The 16,583-nt window shown below is 44.0% G+C and overlaps 1 pseudogene; it reads right to left on the bottom strand.

Annotated features, from left to right (window-relative positions):
• The window catches only part of LOC101787171 (NBAS subunit of NRZ tethering complex-like), a 129,833-nt pseudogene that overhangs the window by 72,289 nt on the left and 40,961 nt on the right, over positions 1 to 16,583 (bottom strand).

The following is a 16,583-nucleotide window of genomic DNA, read 5'->3' as shown; positions in this document are numbered from 1 at the left end:
GGCCTCTCTGAGAAGAAAATTCAAATAGTGAATCTCTTTTAACTTGTATTTCATTCAAAGTGAGTTAGTTGGATCATTTCCCAAGAGGAACCATAAGTAATTTACTGGTAATATACATGTCTTACAAAATAATGAGTAGACTGCCATGTGCCAAGGATCTGTCTTGTGACCAGCCCTTTAAGTTCTCCTTGTGTGTGCCCTGGGAACCTGAGGAGGGACCAGACTGGACCAAACTGGACAGGACAGAACCAGACTGGACAGGTCAGAATATGACATGACAGAACAGGACAAGACAGGACAGGACCGGACAGGACAGGGCAGGGCAGGACCAGACATGACAGGATGAGACCAGACAGATATTGACAGGACAGGACCAGACAGGACACCGCCTGCCCAGCAGCTCGCCAGCACAGGTAGGTGTGGGAACCAAGACATGAGAAGAAAGATGAGGAAGATGCAAACTCCAGGAAGGGACCACAGTGGCCTAGTGCATGAAGAGCTGAGTTCTGAAGCCTCCTCAGGACTTTCAAGCAGGAGAGGAGACAATGTAGGCAGAGTCAGGAGCCGGAAAGACAGGGCAGCAGGGTCGGGTGCACCTGAGGGCAGCGGGCAGCGGAAAAGGCAAAGGTGCGGCCATTTCTCTGTACAGAGCACGGAGACCCACACTTTCCTCTACTGACAACAGAACAAACAAGAACCCTAGGGAAGGCAGTGCACACAACGTTTTATTTCAGAAGAAATGCTGAGCACGAATGGGGCGCTATGGGCAGGGCAGAAGGAAGCAAGCAGAGGCTAGTGTGATTCAGCAGAGATGCAAGAAGAAAGGATCAAGTCAGAACATTATTTCTGAGGTGCAGAAACTGAGCTGTCTGAGAGGCCTTCCCATGACCACCAACAGTGTGGAGGCGGGGGATGAGGATCGGCTTGCAGGGGGCTACCCTACTAAAGCCACTGCTGTAACAAAGAATAGAGAGATGGAGGTGGACACGGGAGTGCGCAGACAGCCCCACAGTTACCTCATAGCAAGCGTCGGCATCCAGACATGTGTACACTTCCCGCTGCATCGTGAGCATGTCCTGCAGCAGCGTCCTCCAGTGCAACTCGCCCACAGGAGGCTGCCTGCAGAAAAAGGGACAGCTCAGGAAGCGGCTCTCATGCCTCTTTCTTGGAGCGTGGTGGCCCCAGGGTTCAGTGAGGATAGTTCACTCGGACTTTTAGGGGACAGCTGGACCTCAGTGTCAGAGCTGCGACCACGCCAGCCCATCATCAGCCGCTTGGACAGAACATGGGAAGAGTGTTACATGTTAAATGTGGGCTGAATGAGTGGGGTGTGTCCATGGTGGGACATAGCACAGGAGCGGGCACAGCTGGGAGGCCCAGGAGTTACTGGGGGACAGCTGCTCCCAGCTTCACCTCTGCTCACAGCTCCCAGGAGTCTCTAACCTCAGCAGAGCTGTCAGGCCTTCGGCAGCCATGGGCCATGGCCACTGCCATACAGAGGCCTGGAACCACCACTCACCAGCAGGGCAATCAAAGAACACTGGTCACAGTCTGGAGTGCAACTCAAAGTACATGTCAGCCCAGGAGCAGAGCAACCAAAAGACTCTGCCCCACCTGACTCCGAGGCAGCTTCCTGTTCTGAAAGGCCCTGTGTCTTTTGCAGTGAGTCCATGGGCATGATTTCCAAGGCCCCCTTAGGGACCCACAAAGACTGCACCCCTGCAAGCCAAAGGCCTCGCCCTGCAGCTCTCCTGGTTCATTCACAGCCCTTCCAGGGATGTACGGCCCCACAGGTCACATGGGCAGCAAGACCCCAGCACACTGGCTGTGTTGCTCTGTGAAGTTACAGAGCAGGAAGTGCACGGTCAGACTCCTCTGCAGCAGGGGAGAGGGCTTTACTAATGGCCAGGCCTGGTGGCACACCACGCCTGCAATCTCAGACTCTAGAAGGCTGAGGCAGGAGGATGGCAAGTTCAAGCCCAGCATGCACAACTTAGTGACTTGGTGAGATCCACTGGAAAACAAAAAGAGGGGTGTTGACCAATGGGCAGCCCCTGAATTCAATCCCCAGTACTACAAAGAAGAAAAAAGCAAGAAAGACTTTGCTAACAAGTCAGTCTAGTGGAGCAGTCCTACAGCAAATCATTTACTATTCCTGAATCTCACATTCTCTCTCAAAGCCCACCTCAGGGCCACTGCAGGAAAGGGTGAGGTCAACTCTGGTCAAACACAGGCATTGCAGGAAGACTCTCCGAAACAAAAAGTCAGCTAAGAGTTTCAGATTCCCTTTTTCTGTATTACAAGCAGTAACTCGTTCCAGAATCTGTAAAGAGATATGGTTTTTCTGGGTCATATTAAGCACCCAACATTTGTGAACCAGTCTAGCTGCAAACATTGTGTGCCTCCCAAGCTCCAAGCATGGTGACAAAGGCGAGGGGTAGGGTGGTCACAGCTCTGTGTGCCCTTGTTGCCTGGGAAGGCTGAGACCATCGTCCCTGTCTCCTGCACAGTCCTCAACTTCTCCACAAATGAAAAAAGCGATGAAATTCAACGCTCAAAAGGAGGAGATTGATTCTATTCTGTGTTTGCCATAACCAACTAAATGGTGCTTCTTCATAGATGTGTCTTTCTTTTACCTATGAAATATCTTTCAAAACATTACCACTTCTGTGCATTAAAAATAAAGTCAAAGCCTCTGTGTCTATAATAGTTATTACTATGGGAAAAGTATTGGAAAACATAATTTCAAGGATTTTTCCTCCCAACTTTTCTTGTTTGTTTGTTTGGACTTGGATATAAGCTCTAAATACGTTGCCAAGGCCAGCCTCAAACTCTCCGGCTCAAGTGATCCTCCTGACTCAGCCTTTCAAGTACCTGGAGCTACAAGAACATGCCGTCGTGCCCAGAATCACCTGAAGTGTTTAATAAGCACATGCTTCACTTGCCTACAGCATTTTATATTACACAAAACACATTTACTCTTGCTCCATATGCAATAAGGCGTAAGAGAAAATGATTCACCAACATGCAAATATATAAAACAAATGGACAGATTTGCGAGTATGCTAGAATAATCCAGTGTTTCCCTTACTGTGACCTGGGTAGTTGAACTCTTTAGGAGGCCCCTTCAGACCGGTGTGCGGCAGGCAAGTCACAGCGAGCCTGACCAGGCAGCCTGATCAAGTCAGAGCTAGGCACCATCTCGCTGAATCCAAGTCTCTCCGCACAGCTGCTCCTTGGGAGCCATCGACACAGGGACAGATGGCGGCAATGTGTTCACACACATGGCTGTCTGCGCGGAGGTTCTAATTAAAATAAATTATAACACATTATTTATAATGGCCCTTTTCAGAACACAGTCAGTAAATAAGAATCAAGAGCAGAACTCAAAGAAATTAAGCAAGGGGCTTGTCCTACACAAAGAGATTCCTAAACACAAACAGTGTTGGCCGCAGCTTTGGAGGGGAACTGCATTTTCCAGGGAGAAACAATATTGCACTCAAAATGGTAAAACCTGAATTTAGGACAGATTAGAATAAGTAGAAGACTGGAGCCTCAAAGGCCCAGCCACAGCACATACACAAAACAATCAGGGCTCATTTCCAGTGGGCTGCTTTGAAGGGGGGCAAAATTCTCACCCGTTTTCAGGCAAGGGATCCTCAGGCATGGGAATGCACTGAGCGGAAGGGTGGGAGACTGCAGCACCCACAGGCCTTCCACTAGGAGCAGCCCACGATCACGCAAACATGAATAAGTGGCACAGCGACTGCAGAGCAGCCTAAAGCAGTAGAACCCTCTGGTTATAGGTGTGTGAAGGCATATCATGGAGCTATTGAGTGAATGTCCCTGCAGAGTGTGGAGGCCATGACCTTGCCATGGGGTGGGGTGGAGTGGGGCAGACATAAGGCTCCTGTGTCACTAAGCATCTTCAAGGCTAGGGGACTCTTTGGGAGCTGGGCACTGTCACTCTTTGGGAGCTGGGCAGGCGCAGGAGAGAAGGACAGAGCACAGAGCAGTAGCAAATCGCAGAGAGAAAAGTCACACAGGCTTTCCTAGAAGACGCAGAGCGAGCTCCTAAAGACACGTAGGTAGGGATCATGCTGCTTTAGGAGTACTTGACTTTTCTTTTTCTTTTTAAAAATTTATTTATTTATTTATTTATTTATTTATTTATTTATTTGGGGGGGGGGTACCAGGGATCAAACTCATGACTGCGTGCTTACAAGACAGGCACTTATACCACTGAGCTAAATCCTTAGCCCTTTTTTTAAAAAATTTAGATTAAACTGTAATGCTAAACCCCTAAAAATCAAACATACACTGTATGTTTCAATTTTCTCTTGCACAGTCCTGATTATTTCACCCTGGGCCTGTGAACCCACACTTATAGCACTCTTGCCTGAGGCGAGGGGGTTTCCCCAAGGTTCCCTGTGACAGACCGAGGATGGAAGCTTCTTGCGGCCACCTGGAAGCCTGAGCCAGCTCTTGTCCACTGCAGATGCCGATGGCCCTCTCCTATCAGCACCTCTGTCAACATCCCCACCCCTGCCATCACAGTGCCCACCTCTGAGCTTTGCTACTACAAAACTACAAGGTCCGACCATGCTGGCTCGCTCACTGAGCACTGTGGTAGCGCCTACCTTGAAATGCCCTTCAGATTCATTGCTAGTTTTTGTGCAGGGTGGTACATTAGTGCTTAGGGAGCCCCTGAGACATCTGTGAGAAGCTGGAAATCTCTCCAGCCTGACCAGAAGCACTGTATCTCTTTCTTACTCATGAGCCTCGCATCAAGAATGACACCAAGGCAAAGCCATTTGTGTCAAAATCTATAGTTCACAAAACATGCACACAGGGATGTGAACAAAACTTCACAAGTAAATGTGTGATTAAGAAACGTGAATATTAACCAATGCCTTCAGGTTCCCTGTCTCTCTTTTAGCAGGCTCTAAAGGAAGTACCAAAAAGAAACAGCAAAATTGCTAACTTCATTAGGATAAATTACTACTTTAGATGATGACAACCAAGAGACAAAAGTCAATGTAGATACAAATGTTCTAGTTTTTAAAAGTTTACTATCTTTGCACACACTCTGTTAAAAACACTGAGCACCCTAAGGATAGTGAAGAATAAAAATGAGAAAGTGGTTTATTTCAAATATCTTTACTGAAGGACCCAGGAAATTTTCTCTGACCTCCATCTCTGCCTCAGTCACGATGCTAGGACTGAACAAAGTCTCCACACAGATGCCACCCACTCAAGTGCACCCATGTGCTGGGATCCTCAGGGATGCAGAGAGGAAACTGCTCCATGTGGGGTCACACTCATTCTGCCTCTGCTTGGAGGGATGTACACACACACAATCTCCTAAGGTCAAACTTAGAGATATTCTCTAACTCAGCAGTTCTACCTACTGTAGGCAGGTATTCAAGAGAAGCACATAAATGTATTAAAAGACCACTGCTTGGTGTGATGGCACAAGCCTGCGATCCCAGCATTTGGCAGGCCAAGACAGGAGGATTACAGCCACAAAGTTCAAAGTGAGCCTGATCTACAAGCCTGACCTGTCTCAAAACAATGAAAAAAATTTAAAAATAAAAGGTGGTTAAGTACAAAATGATTCACAGCAGAAATAGTAATAACAAGCAAAACTTGAGAAACAGTCTAAAACTCCGTAACATAGGTTACACAACATGTTACAGTCACAAAATGAAATACTTCATGATAAACAGAATGAGTAAATTAATATAATATTATGAGCCCGTGTTACAGTGTGAATGGGGAAAACCTGAAAGAGGACACAGCATCAAATTTGTTTCTATAAAGTAACAAGAAGTGAGTGATGGCTGTGAAGGAGGCCACAAGCTCAGCCCTGGTGACAGGCACACACTGTCCTGTGCAACCTGCTACTCTGCAGCCTCCCTTCACCCCAATCCCACACACAGGCAGCTCTCCATACTCAGGACAAGGGGACTGCAGAAAAACTACCTGAGCTAATAATGTGTACAGTAGGAATAACGGATCTGAAAAGAAGAAATCAATTCCACTCATAGCTGACTCAACAGGCGATAAATGTTACGAAATGAGCCGGAGACATGCACACTGCGTATCACAAAATCATCAGAAGAAATGAAAGGCCCACGTCAATGGAAAGGCATGCCGTGTTCACGGAGTGGAAAAATGAATAATGCTATGGGACAGAAATACTCCTGAAATTGGACTACAGTGATCCCTGCAAAATCCTGGATGACAACACTTGACAGGCTGATCCTAAAGTTCATAGGGTTGTGGGAAGCTAAACAAATATAAAAATGGGAAACAAAGTCAGGAGTCTAATATTGCCTGGTTTCAAGACTTACTATAAACCTACAAAAACCAATACAGTGAAGTATAGGAAGAAAGACAAGTAAATTAATGGAGCAGAATAAAAATGCAAAAGTAGGCCAGATGTGGAGGTGCACACCTATAATCCCAGCACTCAGAAGGCTGAGGCACGAGGATTGCCATGAGTTCAAGGCAACAGCATTTTCAAGAAATGGTGTGGGACTATTCAAACAGGAAAAAACCTTTAACCTGTATTTTGAGCAATAAAGAAAATTAACTCTCAAAGTGGATTAAGGATCTGTAAGTATAAAACTAAAAATTTTGCTAGAAAAGCTTAAAGGCAAACATTTCTAGATTAACAAAAGCACTATTAAAAAAGAGCAAACTAAAAAGAATTCGATTTTTAAGTACAATTTTAAAAGACACAGGTCAGAGCAAAGAATAAAGGGAAGGAACAGCTCCAAAGCACTTATGTAGCAAGGAACATAGACAGGGATCGCACAAGCAAACTCACAGCTCAATAAGAATGCAAACAGTCCAGCTTTTGAGAATGGGCAAAGAACAAATGCAGCTGGAGATGTGCTTAGAGAGGGAGCTCCCTCATCATTATAGAAATGCAGTTAACACTAAACCCGAAGGTCACTACACACCACCCTTAAGAAAATGAAAAAATCACCTGAAAATCACCACCCTTAAGAGACTGACTGACCACTCCTGGGTGCGGAAGAGGACATGGAGCCACTGAAACTCTCCTCAAGGCCAGTCACAGAGGGAAATGGATGACACCTTGAAGAGCATCGGGCCGGTTCTGCTGCTGCTGCTCCTCACACGCACAGGACCACCCCCCCACCCCACCCCACCCCACCCCCACCCCCGCACTCTGCACACAGGGCTTATCCGGGAGAAAGGCGAGCACGAGCCCACATAAAAACTGACACACAAATAGTCATGGGGGCTGCATTTGTAAAAGTCAAAGCCTAAAACAACCCACTGTCCTTAAACACAGGTGAGATAAATCTGTATATCATTCAGCAAGAAGCCACTGATTCGTGACATGACATGGATGAAAACAATGACTTTGAGCATCAGAAGCCAAATGAAACAACAACATCCACTCACACCAACCCAGCAGATGTGAAGCGGTGCTTGAAGGGCTGGGAAGAGATCTGTGGTGGCAGCTGGGAGGTCAGGTTGATGACAACAGGGTACGGCAGGGGGAGGGGGGATTAGAAAGAAGAGGGACACGGAGGGAGGCAGGTGTGCCTGTGCAGCACACCTGTGCAAGTCTGCGCTCACACACATCACGACTGACCAAATGGAGCCCCCACCCCAGTAGGCGCGGCCCCTCACTCGCCAGCTTTAATTCACCCACGGTGCTGGAGAAGAACAAAGCAACGCTGAACCCGGACCCCCTCGTGCACGAGCAGCTCAGGAACTCACTTCCGGCCTGTGTGCCTGGCCAGCCTCACCATCAGCCTGCGCGCCTCCTCCATGTCGCACTGCGTGTCTCTCACGAAGGAAATTGGCTTCTCCAGTCCATGCTTCTCCAGAAGCTCTGACACGCTGCAAGTGCAAGAGGAATTGGTAAAAATCCTGCTGCCAAACAGAGATAGTCAAGAAGCTGAAAGCATCTAAGTGATACGTTGGTGTCTGGTACTTTTTAGGGTTAGGGTATCATACACTACAACACGACTTCACACATGTATTACATTAATTCTCACTAACAACAGGGCTCATAATTACAAATCAAATCTTGTTTTTCCCTACTGGCATTACTTTTAATTTTAAAATCTTATTTACTTTATTAGTACATGTCTGCCATATATAATGATGATAGCCATCGTATTCCCATTTCCCTTCTCTGCTTTTACTTTTCTAACGTTTCCATTTACAAAGCTTTGTTTTCATTTTTGTCTTTTTTATACATTCCTGGACTAAATAACATATTCTTTAAAGGATGATGTGTCTGTCTCAAAAATTACCTTTCATAAATTCTCTGTTCTCAAAGCACCAGCCAGTAAAACAAGTCAAATGGATAATTTTGATACCCAGTTTTAACTTCACACCTACAAACAAGGCCACAAGGCAGCTGGAAAAGCAGGGAACAGAGCATCTCAAAGGTGAAAAGCCTGGCCACTCAGCTGGCTCCATCACCCCCAAGAACAGTCAGTCAGTATAAAAATGCCAGTGTGCCACAGATCCCAGGTCTCAGGGTCTCCAAGACCTCCCATCCCATTACTGTGAGATCACACACCCTGGGCCAGCTCACCAACGCTCACCACTTAGGAACTGCCCTCGACAGGGCAAGCGATCAGATTCATAACTCGGCCAAGATAGGTTTCACCTGATGTTATGCATAAGAAAATATTTACCATTATGTGTGCCTATGAGAAGAAACAAGAATAAAAGCTCTCTTTGGTCTTTCTTTCTTTCTTCTTTTGAGAGGGGTTATTTTGTTTTTAGAGACAGAGTCTCACTATATAGCTTAGGATCGCCTTGAACTCACTTTTGTAGCCCAGGCTGGTCTCGAACTCATAGAGATCCTCCTGCCTCAGGCTCCCAAGTATTGGGATCACGCCCAGTGAAAACTCTTATTCTAAAATGTCATCATACTACACTGAGCAATGACTACCTATGGCAGGACATGACTGTCTCACTGAGCTACAGACGTGATCATCAGGATGGGCCCTGGTCATGGGGATGCAGTGAAGTAAATCATGCCTGTGTTTCTCTAGGTCTCGCTGAGCTCTCTGGATCCCTAGGGTCCAGGTGACTTTCAGACCTGTGCATGATGACCATACTGACTCAACCACTAAGCATCACTCAAGAGACACTGGGGCTTGCTGGGGTGCTAAGCAGGGCGGGATGAGCCAATTCATAAGGAAAAGGCTGATTTACTAAATGCATACACAGCATTTTCACAGCAGAGTAACAAGAATCAGGCCAGCAATGAACAGAAGTCCTGGTGAAATGAAGAGCTCCTTCTCCACGTGCTCAGACTGTGATACACAGAAACACTCAGTTTCCTTAAATACAACTCACAATGTTTTCAAACCTTCATCAAGCAAATAAAATTGCTTTGTTTACTGAACTCCAAATTGTATTGTACTATACACATTACTGGTACAAAAGCTATGTTATGTATAATTTGTATAGCTATATAGAATAGAGTTTTTAATTCTAATTTTTTATTTATGATACTTAAAAATAATACACTAGGACTGGGGATTTAGCTCAGCAGCATAAAATGCCTGCCTGGCAAGCACAAGGTCGTGAGTTCACTATCCAGTACTAAAGTAATAATAATACTAATGATAATATACTTGTATGCATAAATTAACTAAAACAAACAACTTTAGATTTCCTAAATGGCAAATGAGGACTATTTCAGTCTTCCAGACAGCAAGCTCAGTTTCACTATAACGGTGAAGAACCTCAAACTAGTTATAGGCAGGTTCTAGACAGTCCAGAACATCTAAGTAGTTGATAAACATGAGTCCCCCAAAAGGCACCAGTGTAACAAAAAAAAAAAAAGTGTGCCCTATAGTTGCAGCAACTGCTGCAGAAATTAAATTTTCCTGCGAGGGGCTTAAATGCTGGCTCGCATATAAATCTGTGATTCTCCTGAGTGAGCTGTTACAGCAAAAGAAACCCCGGCTTCACAGGCCGCTCCACCAGCATATGGCGAAGGCAGATCTGGACATGTGCCTCTCACTGCCACTACACCACGGCAAGGTGAAGGACAGCCACCCGGACCAGGTCCAAGAAAGCTGACACAGCCCCTACCCACACCTAAGAATCCGCTCCAGCTGGTCCACCATGTCATGAAGAGCTGAGGTCGCTTGTGTCTTCTTACTAAAGAATAAAGGAAGAGAAAATTAAAATTAATTCTGATAAAATACAAGCTCCTATAAGTGGGGAAATGACATTTCTCCAACTCTTCACCCGTGACACAGCTACACTGCAGGGCAGTGTCAGGCTTGTGCAAGTCCACTCCACGGTTTGCATGTGCAGCAGACGGAGATGGAAGAGCCTGGAGCAAAACAATGCCTACCGCATAAGACGGGGAGCTGTGTTTCCTGACATGCTCTACTGCCACTTTTTGAGGCCAAAAAGAATTATGCATTAGCTGCTGTCATTTTATCTCCTCACAAGCAGCACAGGGCAAGCCCACTGCTGATCCCTGCTGCTCTGGCCGCCAGCGGGGCGGATGGGGATACATGGTCCTACCACTGGCCTTCCCCTAGGCCTTGCGGCCCCACCATGCACTCCCATGGTGTCCTTGGGGTTGTGGACACACAGCTCAGGGTGCCCTGCCACCCACAGCTGCCTTGGCCGTGAAAAACCAGGGAGCAGCAGAGACGTCGGAGAGGCTGTCAACACAAAAATCAAACCCCAGAGGAAGCCTGGGCAGCAGACTCAGAACCAGTATCAAGACAGAGGCCACAAAAAAAAAGACTGTCCCAGGAACACTGCCCTGAGCAGGTTACTTGCAGAAAAAGCAGTAGCTGCAAGTGGCCCTTTGGTTCCCAAGGGAGACACTCTGGCCCTAACTGGCTTCTGAGAACCCGCCAGCTGAATTCCAGCAAGGCCTCAGGGTCTATTAACACAAAGCCCCAGTAAAAATCTGTGCCAGATTTGGGCATTTGTTAATGCCCTAATGCAAACACAATGCCTCCTCACTGTTACAATGGTCAGTCTGCCCTGGTTAGTTCTGCAAGATGCTAGTGAGTGCGGCTTACACAGACTATGCTGTCTTTCTGAACCGTGTTTCACCCTGAGCCACAGGGCTAAACGAGTAGTCCACTAATGGCCTTCCACAGGGCATTCACCAGCATGACCTGCAATGAACTACTCAATCTGTAGTCGAGGGTTTCACATTATCATTCTGCAGCATTCGTCACACATAGTGAAGAACACAGTGTATTTCCATCACAGTGATTGCAATCGTAAGTGTACACCTAAAGACTTTTCAGCCAGATGGAAACTTTTAACAGTGATTGTCCCTTCCAGAAGGGAGCTGGAAGTCAAAGGCTTCACCCCATGGATTTAGGAACAAGAGAAGGCATCATGCCGTTGGAGGAAGCACTGGGCTCCCTCCAGGCCACTGAGGAAGGACTGCTAACCGCTGCGGCTCACTGGGTGCTGTTGGGAGGGAACCCTGAATGCAGCCATGCCGTGGACAGTGGGATGCTTTTATGTGGTGGGAGGTGACCCTGTTACACAGCCGCACTGATGCGCTCTCTTTTTCTGCCCCTCTCTGTCTACCTAAGGCCTCGGTTCTCGGAGTCTTGCTGGCCCCCTGCCAGTGGCAACCTGTGACTGGTCACATCTGCACAGTAACAAAGATGCTGGGTCTGCCTGCACTCATCTTCCCTTGTGTCAGGTCCCCAGCTGAACGAGACAGGCAGAAGGACTCAGCACAATCTCACACACCATCCAGCTTTGCCTTTACCAAAGGCCCACGCTTTCTTTCTATTTTTTCTTAACTTAAAAGTGATAGAAGGAATAGAAATGGAGAAGAGAATGGATTTCTGAAAAGGAAGTCAACAGTGATCTAAAATTGAAAAATCAACAAACATGAGCATCATATTTTAAAGGAGGCAGGCAAAGATGAAAAATCATCCATCAAAGTATCTGCTCTTTTGAAGATGTTTTTAAGGATAAAGTAGGTAACCATCTAATATCCATGATAAACCTTACAGCTGCTTGACCTCAACTTTTTTATGCATCATATTTAAAAATTAGAAAGGGGACTTCCGGGAGAACATGGCAGATAGATAGCAGCAGCTTTGGAGGCTCTCTAAGAAACTGCATTTAAAATCCAGGAATGGTGCCGGGCGAGAAGTCCTAAGCAAGGGGAGATATACTTTGCCGACCCAGGAACGAACTACACTAAGAGAAACCAACTGGAAACGCAATCCCAGTGATATAACAGAAACAATAAGGTCTCAGTGCAGAAGCTGGGGCCCGTGCCACTGGAAGCCACGATTTGAATTTCCTGCAGCCGCTGCTGCGTACCAATCAGCACAGCAAGGAGAGAGGCACGAAAGCTCTGAGAGTGGGAAGCGGTGAATGGAGTTGAGAGCGAGACTGGCCGGGAGCCCTGCATTGACCTGTGGTGAGTGAGCGGATCGGGGACACTTCCATAGAGTAGGAGGCTTCAGCAAAGGACATACTGGGACTGGGCAGACTAGCCGGAACAGGGCGCTGCAGTGACCTCAGTCACATATTCCCCTCTCAAGCTGGATCGGTGGGGAGTGCCTGACTTGGGTGACACCGCTGACCAAGAGCCAGTAAGCTAGCCCAAACCAGGTCCCAGAGCCTGGAGGTGCACCCTAGTAGTGAAGCCTTTGGTAGGTTGACCTGGAGGGGCGGGCCCAGCATAGGCTGCCCAGGTCTGTGTCTCCCTAGTACACTGCAGTGGGCAGGAACACCTAGCTGGCGCAATTCAAACAAACTGTAACTGACAAAGAAAGAAACTGGGCCTCCTATATACGCTTGTATAAAAGGAACAAAAAAGATGGGAAGAGGGAGCAACAAGAAAGGGTCCTCAGCCCCCAATCCTGAGAAACATGCAATAGCAGACACGGCACCAATAGACATAAAGTGCTATCTCCAGAGCCTCATAGTTATTAACAACCTGAAGCAAGATATAAGCAGAATAGTTAGAGAAATGCTAAGCACCACCCAAGAAAAAACAGATGGTGGAATGGAAGAACAGAAAAAAAGGGGAGAATTGTTTGATGGAGAAAATAGAGAAAACATAGAATATGTGAAGCAGGTTCAAAGAGATTACCAGGAAACTAAAAACTCTATCGAAAACTAACATAACAGCTTGAAAGAAACTAAGGATAGATTATCTGAACTGGAGGGAAGATTGGTAATGTGGGAGCATGAAATGAAAAACTTCTTAAAAATGACAAAAAAACAAACAGCAACATTACAAAGGCTAGAAGATGATAAGAGGATCTATAAATTAAGAATTAAGAACATAACAGAAGAAGTAGGGACACAAACAAATGGACTACAAAAGCTATTCACAGAAATAATCCAGGAGAATTTCCCTAATTTAGCAAATGGTAAAGATACTCATATGTATGAGGCATACAGGACCCCAGCCACCTACAACCCAAACCGAGCTACACACAGGCATATAATAATCAAAATTCCAGAAATCCAATATAAGAAAGGAATATTAAAAGCCGTCAGAGACAAGAAACAGATCACTTACAAGGGAACACCCATCAGAATTACAGCAGACTTCTCAGCACAAACCATCAAATCACCAAGGGTGTGGGGGGAAATAATTCAAGCTTTGAAAGATAATAACCTCCAGCCAAGATTGATATATCCTGCACAACTGTCCCTAGATATTGATGGAAAAACAACGTGCTTCCAGGATAAAGAGGAACTAGGGGAATTTGCAAACACCAATTCAACTCTACAGAGAATACTGCAGAATATTCTAAAAAAGGAAAATACCAAGATTCCAGAAATAGTGGCAGAGCGGCCACAATGAATGGAGCAGAAAGCGAAATGAAGAAGACAAACTGACAACAAACGACAGAAAAAGAGCTCAACAGAAATGAGGCAGAGAAGATTGGATGGTAGGAACAGCTATTTTGGAGAAAACAAAACATCATAATAGCTAGTGCTGATTTAGTATCATCTTGTTTTGAAGTCCCATCAAACTTGTATTCTTCTGTTTCCATCGGTCTTAAAAGGCTGTATCTTATTGGATTTTATTATATATAATAATATAAGCAAAAACTTTTATAGACAAGGAGATTATACAGAAACCATTGTTCCTTTTCTGTTAATTGGTTCTAAATACCCTGTAATAATGTCATTCTTTTTGAATGGTTTGATAGTGTCTTGATATGTTTGGTGCTACAGTATACGAAGTTATACTCAAAGATTTCAAGGAAAGAGACACTATGGTAACTATTTTTATGTCAGGGTATCTTGTGGTGAAACACTATTTTGCTTAAATGGTTATGTTTTGACCTGCACTGTTCTGTTGTTATGTCCTCTCTTATCTCAATCTTCCCTTTTTTTAATTATTTACTTTTTTATTTTTATCTTTTTAATTAAGGGAAAAATAAATAAAAAATAGCAGGATACATTACATTAACCTACTTTGATTTCCGATTAACTTGATTTGAAATCCTGTATTGCCCTCACCATCTTGTTTTGACTGATTTTCCCCTATTCTGCTTAGCTAGATAGTACCAAGTTCGAAAGTATAGGCAACAACTATGAAGACAATAGGATTCATTATGACGCCCATTCTGGTTGACTATTACCTTCTTTTAAAGTCCTGTAATGTCTCCAATGCTTTGGTTTTATTCTTTACTGTTTTGTTCAATTTTATTATAACTGGCAATTCTTAAAATAGCAAGAGGCAGTATGGTAACCATTGTTGATCACCTTGTATTTTGTTTTTACATTATCTATTATGTCCTTTTGATTTGACAGACTCTGTTCTGATATGTTGCATTTGGTTTTACTCTCTTCAAAATAAGTAGTAAGAACTGTGGGAGTAATAAAACCCAAAGTGTGTAATTGTCATTGTACAAAAGAAAAGAAAAGAAAGTGCTCTAAAGGTTATAACTGCATAAGTTATAACTGCTTAAGTGTATCAGATAGATAACCATATTACTGAGTTTTTTTGGATCATTAAACAAAACTGTTTGCACTCTCACTGTTTGAAAGTCCACTTTATATGCTTTAATTTTGTAACGAACAACTATTTCTAAGATGAAAATATGTAACTATTAACTAGTGATTTCTTACTCTTTATTTTTTAAATTTTGTATTACTTGTACATTTTTTCTGTTTTCTTTTTCTCCTTAAAAAAAAATTAGAAAGGGACTGCATCCCTTTGGACTCCTTTGTTTTGCAATTACACCTGTCTAACAATCTGGTTTCCTAACTGTCACTAACATTCTATAGCAAAGAAGATCAAGTAACTTATAGAACCTGCATTCTGCACTTGCTGCTTCCTTCATGGTGTTATAAAATGTGATCTTCTATTCTCTGTAGTAACTAGAAGCCCAGCCCATAGATTAGTGAGATTCAGGTGAACAATTTCAGTGCAACTGCCTGGAAGGGATGCTGCAAAACCAGCAACTCATGTTACTCTGCATCAGGGCACGTATCATCAGGTGGTCTGGCCATGAGGAATGCCACTTTGATTGGTTAGAATAATGGCAATCAAACCTCAATTGACCAATTTCACCTTCAAATTTTTTTTAACCTTTAAAATCAGAAACAAAAAAAAAACAAATTTCTGGAATAAGATTCTGTTAACATGCAAATTAATCTTTAACATTAATCTTTCACCTGATTTCAGTACTATTAAGAGTACATGAACAATTATTTCACAGTGATTATAAAAGTGGTGATTGCTATCATTTGTTTCATAAAGAAAAGAGTTTTCTTGAAAGAAGACAAGGCAGAGCCGGGCGTGATGGCTCACATCTGTAATCCTAGCACTCGGGAAGCTGCGGCAGGATTGTTGTGAGTTCAAGACCAGGCTGGGCTACAAAGTGAGCTCAAGGTCAGCCTGAACTGCATAGAGAGACCCTACCTCAAAAAAAGGAAGAAAAAAAGAAGACAAGGCAATATGAAAAAGGGAAACAGAAAACAATAAAGAAATTTCTTGTCTAATCTTTGTTTTGTAAATGAAGAAACTGATAAGCAGAAAAATTAAGCAACTTGGTTAGAATCACAAATGGTTAAAGTAGGTTGGATTTTTCATTCAGTGTTATTTTATGTGTTGCAAAGATCATATATTCTTCTCCGGATGCTGAGTTTATAACATGTACTAGATTTAAAGAGTAGAGGAATAATGTTATTTGCTTCCAAAGAGAAAATAAAATTTGAGTTGCATACAACTAATCCAATAGCATGTTATATAAATTTCCACTGAAACAAAAGTTATTTAAAAATTATAAATATTCATCCATCACTACTTAAAAAGATTACTATAAGGACAGACCTAGAACACACAAATCACAAATACCATTACCTTACAAATACAGAAAGCACTTAATTAAAAATGCAACTTAAAGGCAAATAAATCACTATTAATCCATTTTTAACAGGATTCTTTGTTGTGGTGGTGGAATTTTTTGCTTAAATGGATAATTATCAAGTTTAGCACAATTACAGCAAAGCAATTATAATAACACTAAAAATTCAGAATTTCTCATATATAGGTAAAAAGAATAGGAGTTTACTAGCAGACAACAGGG

The sequence above is a fragment of the Cavia porcellus genome, unplaced genomic scaffold (genome assembly GCF_034190915.1).
Source record: "Cavia porcellus strain 051 isolate PalLab524CR breed Dunkin Hartley unplaced genomic scaffold, mCavPor4.1 scaffold_8, whole genome shotgun sequence".
Taxonomy (NCBI): Eukaryota; Metazoa; Chordata; class Mammalia; order Rodentia; family Caviidae; genus Cavia; species Cavia porcellus.
Note: the sequence above shows the minus strand (reverse complement) of the source record. Positions and strands in the feature narration are given on the sequence as shown.